The 10,917-nt window shown below is 37.5% G+C and overlaps 1 pseudogene; it reads right to left on the bottom strand.

Annotated features, from left to right (window-relative positions):
* Window positions 1-2,763: 2,763 nt before the first annotated feature.
* Window positions 2,764-4,522, bottom strand: LOC117020639 (tigger transposable element-derived protein 1-like; annotated as a pseudogene).
* Between the last annotated feature and the right edge of the window lie 6,395 nt (window positions 4,523-10,917).

The following is a 10,917-nucleotide window of genomic DNA, read 5'->3' as shown; positions in this document are numbered from 1 at the left end:
CCAACATGTTCTGCAGTGGTTCTCAAACCCACAACTGAGGCAAGTAGTGCGCTTATTGGTGAAAAGATTCACACACCAGGGATTCTCAGTTAGGGGTGTAGCCCCTAAAGGAAGTGATAACAGAATCTCCAGGAGTACGTGCAATTTTGAAATGCTTCCCTGGGATTTTTCTCTAGTGCTTGAATTTTTTGAAAAGCTGGGTCCAAAATCTGTCAAATAGTAATTGTTCATATATTCAATAGAAGGCTAGAAACCTTTAACACAGGGGTTATGTTACTTTAAAAACAAGGCATTATTATTTGAAGTCAGTAGGAAACTTCAATATCAAAGTATATCAATCCATGGTCAGGAATGATATTGTTTTCAGAATTGCATAGTCATTGATCTCTACACTAATATAGACATTATTATTTATTTTCTTAACCATTTCCTGTTTTCTTTCCCCCTTTCCTTCTTTCTTGCCCACCAGTAAGTTAAAACAGACAAAACTGTTTAGGAATTATTCTCACTTCCTCTTCCTCCTCCTTTTTTTCCCTAGAAGCCTTGGACATTGAGTTGGCCTTGAAGGACAGGTGGGATTGATTACGGGAGAAAAGGCAGATGGTGTTATCAGTGGGAAAGAAGACCATGCTTGACGGCTCGGAATTTAAGAACAGTGAGAAATCCATCTTGGCTGAAGCAGGGTATAAGATGTATGAGGAAGACTATTCCTGCTCAAATGTCATGCTGAGGAGAGTATAAGACAGAGGGAGGAACTGTTGAAGATTTCTTTTTTTTTCTTTTTTAGTGCAAATATAATTTTTTATCATTTATTTTTAAAGATTGAGAGGTAATTGACATAACATTATGTTAGTTTCGGGTGTACGACATAATGATTCGATATTTGTATATGCTGTGAAACGATCACCATAAGTCTAATTAACTAACATCCATCGCCACACAGAGTGGCAATTTTTTTTTCTTGTAATGAGCACTTTTACTACCTTCTCTGCTGCTGAAGTTTTTTGAGTGGGGATTCGCATGAGGTAACTGGCATTCTAGAAGATTAATCTGGCAGCAGGATGGAGTATAGCTTGGAGAGAAAAGCAAACAGAGGCAGGGGAGTAATTGGGAAGATTGGAAGCAGGTCAGTGACAAAGAAGTCTTGACAAGCAACTGAGGAAAAGAGAGGAAGGGTCAGTCTTGAACAGAATTTGAATGAAATATCAATAGGACATGTTTGTTTATTGGATTGAGAGAATAGGAAGTCTGGGATGCTTCCTTTGGTCCTTCCTCCCTCATAGTTGCCATTTTATTTCTTTTCATAACTGCCAAACGTCTTGAAAGAATTGTGCTGAAATGCTGTCTTTGCAATCTTATTTTTGCCCCCACCATTTCGCTGAAATAGTTCCGGCAAAAATCACCAATGACTTGACTGCTAAATGAAGTGGCCTCTTTTCAGTATTCATTCTCTTAGCCCTCTCTGGAGTGTTTGGGAATGCTGACTTGTTTCTAAATTCTAAAATATTTATTTCCAGTGGCTTTTATAACACTGTATTTATTTGACTCTTTCCCCACATTTTAGATTACTTTTCAAAATCTTTTAATGGCCCCTCTTACTCTGTCAATGCCTTATACATACGTATATTGTGGGTCCCTAGAATTTTATTCTTACCACCTCAGAGACTGGTCTGTTACTTATGCTGGACCTCTTATTGCTATGGATTCAGAGCCTGCTCCTCAGTTTAGCAAGACAGAAACCTGTAATTCTCTGAGCATTCAGAGTCAAGAGGATTAATTCGTATCAGTTAGATTCATGGAATTCACATAAATGTAACTTTGAACCAATTTATTAATTTACAATGAAAGCATAACTTTCAAGCAAATTTTAAAGTTCATGATCACTAGTGTGGGAACTCACTTCTTATAGGAAAATCACGATGGGAAGCTACCTTATAACCAGGTTGCTAGTTGAGCATGAAATCAGTGCAGGAAGACTAAGGTGGGTGATCCTAATGGCTGTCGCCACCAAGTGAGGCAGCCTGATGCATTTGTATGTGTTATAAGGATATATGTGCCAAATAGACAGACTGAATGTGAAAACATAGCCAATGTTTTGGCTATATTGAGTAATTCTAGAGACAGACCAGAAAAACCATTGCTCCCTTTTTCTAGACTTCAGGGTATACCATGTCTCTTTTGGTCCTGCATTCTTTCTCTATAGCCATGAAACTTGAACATCTCAGGCTTTCTGTTAGCTATGATTATAGATGTGGTCATTGTGTTTGCAAAGTCTGAAAGATCCTCCTGTCTTCCCGGCTCGAGCCATCTAGGAATGCTTACTTGCGTTCATGCACAAGCCTTGCTCATCCCTCTATGCCAGAATCATCTGTAACCTTCAGACGTTGGTATTTCCAAAGAGGAATAGCTCCAATTTAGAATTTTGCTGCCTCTGTATTAATGAAATTGCCTATCTATCACCGAATGACGACAGTCACCATCCTTTCTTGCCTGAAATATAGCATCTTAAAACTCTCCCTTAGTCCACTCTCGCTCTCCTATAATCTATTCTCCATATAGCAGCCGGACTACAGGCATGTCTCAGAGATTAACATGGGTTTGATTTCAGACCACCTTAATAAAGCAAATATTGCAATAAATAAGTCACATGGATTTTTTTGGTTTCCCAGTGCATGTGAAAATTATATTTATGCTACACTGTAGTCTATTATGTGTCAAAACAACCCATCAATTTACATACCTTAATTAAAAAATACTTTGTTGCTAGCCATCATCTAAGCCTTGAGTGAGTTGTAATCTTTTTGCTGGTGGAGGGTCTTGCCTGACGATGATGGCTGCTGACTGATCAGAGTGGTGATTACTGAAAGCTGCGGAGGCTGCGGCAATTTGTTCAACTAAGACAACTACAAGGTTTCCTGCATCGATCGACTCTTCGTTTCATGAACAATTTCTCGGGAGTGTTCAATGCTGCTTGATAGCATTTGCCCACAGTAGAACTGCTTTCAAGACTGGAGTCAATCCTCAAACACTGTTGCTGCTTTATCATCCAAGTTTATGTGATATTCTAAATCCTTTGTAGTCATTTCTACAATCTTCACAGCATCTTTCACCAGGAATACATTCCTTCTACGTCAGCACTTTGCTGATTCACCTCACACTTTTCTGTTTCGGAGACGGCTTTTTCCACTTTCTTTGCTCATCCATAAGAAGCAACTCCTCATCTGTTAACGTGCTAGGAGATTGCAGCGACTCACTCACACCCACTTGTAATTCTAGTTCTCTGGCTGTTCCCACCACATCTGCAGTTACTCCCTCCACTGAAGTCCTGAACCCCTCAAAGTCATCCATGAGGGTTGGAATCAACTTCTTCCAAATTCCTGTTAAAGTTGATAATTTTACTTCTTCCAATGAATCATGAATATTCTTAATGGCATCTAGAGGGATGAATCCTTTCCAGAAGGTTTTCAATTTACTTTGCCCAGATCCATCGGAGGAATCACTACCTGTGGCAGCTATAGCCTTATGAAAAGTATTTCTTCAATAATAAGACTTGAAAGTCAGAATAACTCCTTGATCCATAGGCTGCAGAATGGACGTTGTGTTAGCAGGCATGAAAACGTTAGTCTCATTGTACATCTCCATCAGAGCTCTGGGGTGACCAGGTACATTGTCAATGAGCAGTGATATTTTGAAGGGAATCTTTCTTTTTCTTGGCAGTACGTCTCAACAGTGAGTTTAAAATGTTCAGTAAACCATGTTGTAGGCAGATGTGCCGTCAGCCAGGCTTTGTTGTTCCGTATAGAGCACAGGCAGAGCGGAGTTAGCATCATTCTAGAGAGTCCAAGGATTGTGGGAAAGGGAAATGAGCACTGGCTTCCCCTGAATGTCACCAGCTTTATTAGCCTCTGATAAGAGTCAGCTTGTCCTGTGAAGCTTTGAAGCCAGGCATTGACTTCTCTCCTTTAGCTATGAAAGTCCTGGATGGCATCTTCTGCCAGCATAAGGCTGTTTTGTCTACACTGATGTTTAGTGCAGCCACCTTCATTCATTATCTCAGCTTGATCTTATAACTTCCTGCAGCTTCCACATCAGCACTGGCTGCTTTACGTTGTACTTTTATAGAGATGGTTTCTTTCCTTAAACCTTAAGCACTAACCTCTGTAAGCTTCAAACATTTCTTCTGCAGCTTCCTCACCTCTCTTAGCCTTCAGAGAATTGAAAAGAGGGCCTTGCTCTGAATTAGGCTTTGGCTAAAGGGAATGTTGTGGCTGGTTTGATTTTCTATCCAGACCAACAAAATGTTCTCCTTAACAGCAATAATGCTGTTTCATTTTCTTATCATTTGTGTGTTGACTGGGATAGCACTTTTACATTCTTTCAAGAGCTTTTCCTTTGCATTCACAACTTGGCTAACTGTTTGGTGCCATCAACAGGCTTCCTCACTAAGCTTAATCATTTCTAGTTTTTGATTTAAAGTGAGAGACGTGTAACTCTTTTATTCACTTCAACAGTTAGAAGCCATTGTAGGGTTATTCATTAGCCTAATTTCAATATTATTGTGTCTCAGGGAATAGGGAGGACCCAAGAGAGGGAGCGAGACAGGGAAATGACAGGTTGGTGGAGCAATCAAAACACATACATTTATTAAGTCACCATCTTATATGGGCACGGTTTGTGGAGCCTTCGAACAACAGTGACATCAATCCAATAGAACACCAAAGAGTACACAGAACACAGATCACCATAACAAATATAATAATGATGAAAAAGTTTGAAATATTGGGAGAATTACCGAAATGTGACACAGACACGTAGTGAGTAAATGCTGTTGTCAAAATGGCACTAATAGACTTGCTTGATGCAGAGTTGCCACAAACCTTCAATTTGTAAAAAATGCACTATCTGCAAAGCATAATAAAGTGAAGCACAATAAAATGAGGGATGCTTGTAATTGTTCAAAATCATGTCAGATCTTGTCATTTCTTTGCTCAAAACCTTCTAATGGCTTTCCACCTCACTAACAGAAAGGTTTTATCTGCTGTTATTCTCTCCCTGGATGACTGCTCCAGCCACACTGGCCTCTTGTTGGTCTGAACACACCAGGTGGACCCCCACCTTGGACCTTTGCAACTGCTGTTTCCTTGGCCTGGTATTCTCTGCCCCTGATATCCTCTTGGTCTTCCTTACTCACTAAATGTAAAAAGCAACTTTCTTCTCTATCTTCCTTTACCTGCTTTATTTTCTTCATGGCACTTATGCCATTTAATCCACTGTATATTTGTTTATTTGTCTATCATCTGCATCTTGCCACTCGATGAGGAACTCTGAGGTCTGAGGTTTTATTTGTTTGGTTCTCCACTGCATTCCCCCTTGAGAACTGGGACAGTGCAGGGTCTGCCATGCAGTAGGTGCTCCACAAGCATCTGTTGAATAAGTGAGTCCAAAGGCTCAAAGCCTTTGCCTTCACTCTTTCATAGAAATGCAGATATTTCAAAGTAATCATAGAACAAGTACTTCTCTTTATGTCTTTTTTTTTAGGAGAAAACCACCTACTAAAGCAAGAGGGAAAGTGTTTCTTTTTGGTTTCTGTATTAGTCAGGGTTCTCCAGGGACACAGAACCAATAGGATGTATAGATATATAAAATGTAAACATATTTTAAGAAAGGAAAAAAACTGTATTAAAATTACACTGATGGTAACCACTTTGAGCCCCTCTTGTAATTGCAGGTGTCAAATATGACTTGTATTCATCTTTTATTATTGGTATATATTGACTATTACAATTTTAATACAGTTTTCCTTCCTTAAAATGTGTATACATTGTTTTGGCACCCTCTGTGAGTGTGTGTGTATAATATATAATATAATATATAATATATATATATAACATATATATATTGTGTGTGTGTGTGTATATATATATGTGTGTATGTGTATATGTGTGTGTTTGTGTGTGTGTGTGTGTGTGTGTTTGTGTGTGTATATATATTCCTTCAAATCTCCCTCTCTCTCCAAATAAGAGAGAGAGAGATTTGGTGAATTTGCTCATGAGATTGTAGGGGCTAACACATTCAAATCTGAAGGGTAGGGAAACAGGCTGAAAACCCAGGTAAGAGCTGATGTTGCAGCTTGAGTCCAACGGCAGACTGCAGACAGAATTACCTCTTCCTCTGTGGAACCTCAGTCTGTTTTCTCTGAAGGCCTTCCACTGATTGGATGTGGCCCACCCAGATTATGGAGAATAATCTGCTTTTAGTCTACAGATTTAAAAGTTAATATCTCTAAAAAAAATATCTTTATAGCAATATCCATAATGGTACTTGATCAAATATCTGGGTGTCATGGCCCAGCCAAGTTGGCACATAAAATTAACCATCCAGTTTCTCACTCTTGGTTTTTTTGCCACCTGATTCACCTGGGACATACTGAGAGAGCCATTGTTTATGCAGCTGAATATTGCTGGCAGTTTGAATCTTGTGGTTACTTTTATTTTTTGTATCGGCAGAAAATTTATTAGTTTACTATTAATAGCTTACTAGTTTATTACTAACTGGCTCCTACATTAGCTTACCCAATCTTTTCTGATCAATAGCTTATAGTTCCCATAGCATTGAATTCTCAACTTACAAAGTCTTATAAACTGATTACTTTTTGAAAGGATAGACTTTAAAAATACAAATAAACAAAACTTTCAGTTTAAAAATACATTCAAAATTATTTCATCAAAGGTATGGGAGGTTTAAAAACAATAACGAAAAAGTATTTTGGACATGATTTGAAAGCAGGAGTATATTTTATATTTTATTTTCTATATAAGGCTTCAATAATATACTTTTGTTTTCTGAAATACTGTTCATCTTATCATTATTAAAAATGCTTTTAGCTGAGCAGTTATTGGTTGATTATCAAGTCTTTTGATTATAACCTTGCAGATCCAGGGTCATGGGGTGAATTCTCACGTAGTCCAATTGGCCCCACTTGCTTTGGGGTCTGCCTCACCACTCCTAGGCTGTCTCTAGCCATTGTGCAAATGCATGTTTTGGGGCCCATGGGGCACTGTCTAAAAGAATGAGTTGATGTGTGCAAAGCTGTAGTTATTAATGGAAAATCAATTGGAAGTCCATCACCCTATTAACGATGATTCAGTAGTGTATGCAAAAAGCACTTTGAAAAAAAAGGGTGTTTTTTAATATCTTCAATTACTTATTTTTGTTTTCCTCCTCAAAAACAGAAGAAAAGAATTCCAATGGAAATTTCCTTTTATATTCCTTTTCCCAGATATTCTGAAGATTTCTCTATTTCATGTATTTTTTCAGAGTGATCTTTTATATTCTCATGAAAATCACGATCTCTCAGCTTTTCCTTCTGAACATCTTCAATGAGGTAGGTAGGACGTGTAAAGTACATGGAAATAGAATAAATATGACTTTATCTTTTGCTTCCAAAACATTTTTAGATTAGATCATGATTTTGGAAAGCTTTGAGATATACAGCACTCATTAAATTTCTCACTAATTTTTTTCTTTTCTTTTCTTTTTAAAAAAATATATTTTGAAATTGTAATCTGATAAATGGTTGGGGAAATTTTTAGTTGGATGTTAGACATTTCAGTTATGTGTTGAATAACTTAAGGTGGTTTGAAAGGGATGATTAAGAAATGGGAAAATGGATAATTATTTGATACTTAAACTTTAGGCTGTGCTCTTAAGAGCAATTCTTAGAACAGATCACCTGTCATTCATTGTGTCCTGTTTGTCCACTGCTCACATTACAATAGAAGCACCTCAGACTTTAATGGTTTGAAGTGAGGGTACCTTATTGGTACTACCACATCAGCTAATCTCTTTCCAACTTTCAGACAGAGACCTCTTTTCAGATTTTATCAAGGTCAGATGAGAAAGAGCTCTGAACAGTTCATTTTTTTGTTGAGAACTGAAACTCTAACAAAATCTAGAATTATCTAATTAATTCAGCTTGTCCATTTAGCAGTATTGAGATATATCTTATCCCTTCCCACTTCAATGAAAAAAACTTACTCGAGGGACTTGCAAAAGTTTCACGTAGGAATTTGGTAGCATGAATTGCAGGGCTTTCACCATGGTTTCCATAGATTCATAGGTTGGTGAACTGGGCAACATTATACTTTTGTCTTTTGCAATTACTTTCACATTAATTAGCATAGTTTCTCATGATGTAGTTTTTCTCTTTTCTCATTTTCAAGGCTTTGTTTATATGGTCCTTAAATAATTCAAATATGTTTAATTATGAATTATGAATATACTTTTGTTGTAAAAAAATGAATTTCAGACATTATCGCTAAAGCCAAAGTTCTCTGTGATCACTCCTGGTCCCTGATGGCTTCTCCAGAGGCAATCACTACTTTTATCAGTTGTGTCCTTTTGCTGCCCTTTCATTATGGATTTATATACACATATGTATACTTAGGAATACAGTATGTGTGGGAATATGCAATTTAAAAAATGTATCAAATTGTCCTTGTTTCTGTTTTAGATCTTTTGGTGCCCAGAATATTTATTATTTGAGCTTTATTACACTTGGTTAAATTTATCTGTGAACTTTGTCACATTCCAGACTTCCTTTTCCTTATCAGGTTTCCACACATTTCTAGTGATAGTCTGTCATATTTTCTTTTTAGTTAGGCCCCATGATATAGCACAATGTGATAAGACATTCGTAACGCTCGCATACCACCTCTTATCATCAAACGTATTCTAATCTCAGCTAGTAAATTAGGGCTGGATCAAATAAAATTGGCCAGGAAAAATGCTTTTTCTTGTGATTTTCATTCTCGGTTTGGTGGCCATTATGGAAGTTTAAGTGGCATGGAATATCAGTTAGGGATTTTTTAGAAAAAGGAGTTGTGATTTTTAACTTTCTTCCCTTTCCTAGAGTCTTAGAGGCTTTTAGGACCTTAGCTATCTGAAGCTATCTTGAAAGACTCACACTCTGAGACAGAATCATTATCTCATTGAAATGGAAAAGATAGCTCAGTTACACAACAACTTCCACCAGTGGCCACCCTACAGTTAGGCCTCGCAGTAGATTTGTTCCTAATAAAAGTTAAGGCCCAGTGTTGGTTAAGTGGCATCAGGTTTTAAAGGAAGTAGGAGAGTGTCCCAGCCAGGAATTTGTGCTGCAAGAGACCTACCCAATTCATTACATTCTTGAATTCTGAGTCTGCGCACTCTCTTGTTTCTGCCTTTTGGTCTGTCACTTTCTCTTGCCTTTACACTGCCCTCTCTCCAACCCTAGCTCACTACTCGCAGTATCTGCTCAGTTTCTGCTCCCCTATAACTACAGCATTGACGCAGCTTTGTTTTGCTGTGGCATGGGTGCAAGCTCTTTCTCCACAACTTTTAAGTTATAGAAGCTAACCCAGGTTGGCTCGCTTTAGCTGTGTTCTATCAATACTTTATCTGCCACTAAATTAGCTGGTCATGGGCAATCTTGATCCAGTCATGTGTGCCTTTGGGTTGGGAATGAAATTACAAACATGGATGTTTGGACTGGTACCTTGGATGGGAGTATAGGTAAAGGTAGTTTGCAGAGATAGAGGCTGTGGATGGGGCCGTTACCCCCAAACACGTTTGCCACTAGGAACACCCAGAGCTATTTAAATGGAAAGCCCTTTGGTGAATATGGCAAAATAGTTGATTCTTTTCTCTTATCTTGGAAAAATGTTTTGTACATAGCACACTATATAACACACTATGTATCATTACCAGCAGAGGCACGACACAATTAAAACTGTTGGAATGCACAGTCTTATGTGGTGATGGTAAGATTCTCCGGAGGAGGAAAGAGGAAAACAGAGTTTTTCTTTTATTTTAATTTCTATCCTGTTAGAAAACTTATATTTTTTCTTTTGTTTTACAAAAATACAAACGTCAATTTTATTTTACAGTTTAAAATCTTTTTTCATGAATTTAACTCTTTTCTTTCTGTTTCTTATAAATCTGAGATTTCAGCAAGACCTTCTGATACTTCCTCTAAATATACCCTGAATCTGACCATCTCTACTATATCCACTGGCCATGGTTATTTCTTTGCTTAAAATCCTCTAATGTCTACTCACTGTAGTTAGACTAATACCCTATCATGGCTGACTAAAGCCTACACGATCCCACCTCTGCCTATTGTCCAGACTTCATCTCTTATCACTCTCACTACCGTCTACTATGTTCCATCTCTTATAATCATCTACCTCTGCCAGTAGCTAAGCTTATTTTCATCTCTATGTGTTTTCACTTGCTTTGTTTGTTCCCTCTGCCTGAAACTCTCTCTTTCCAGATCTGTCCAGTTGGCTCCTTCTCATCTTTTTTGGCATAAGTGCAAAGGTCACCTTCATATAGAGACCTTTCCTGATTCTCTGAGCCAAAGTAGCCTCTCCCCCTCACGACTTTTTATTCCATCATCCTTTTGAATTTTCTTTACAGCTTTTTTCCACCATCAGAAGGAGCTTATTATATTTTTAGGTACATGTGTTATCTGTGTCTACTACAAGGAATGTCCATGAGTGTAATAATTTTATATTGTTTATTGATGTATCTTCAATGTCTAGGATAATGTCTAATACATAATCATCACTCTGTATTATTTGCTGAATGAATGAATAAAAGGAAGAACCAATGAGTGAATACTGTATGTCTTACATTCTGTTATGTTTCTTACAGTTATATGTATATCTGTATTAAAATATTGGGTGGGCATACATTTAGAAATAGGAAGTCTTATTTGTCCCTGGATCTCCTTAGTGTTATCATTATAAATCTAAATCTTGTCTATATGTCTATAGACACATGTATTAAATGCTCATTGAAAAATTCCATAATTCTCTACTATCTCCAGAGGATACAATAAATAGGCCAGCAAAATTGTTCTTGGAATCACACAGT

This window comes from Rhinolophus ferrumequinum, chromosome 3, assembly GCF_004115265.2.
Source record: "Rhinolophus ferrumequinum isolate MPI-CBG mRhiFer1 chromosome 3, mRhiFer1_v1.p, whole genome shotgun sequence".
In the NCBI taxonomy this organism is placed as follows: domain Eukaryota; kingdom Metazoa; phylum Chordata; class Mammalia; order Chiroptera; family Rhinolophidae; genus Rhinolophus; species Rhinolophus ferrumequinum.
The sequence above is the reverse complement of the archived record's forward strand: the minus strand, read 5'-3'. Positions and strand labels throughout refer to the sequence as shown.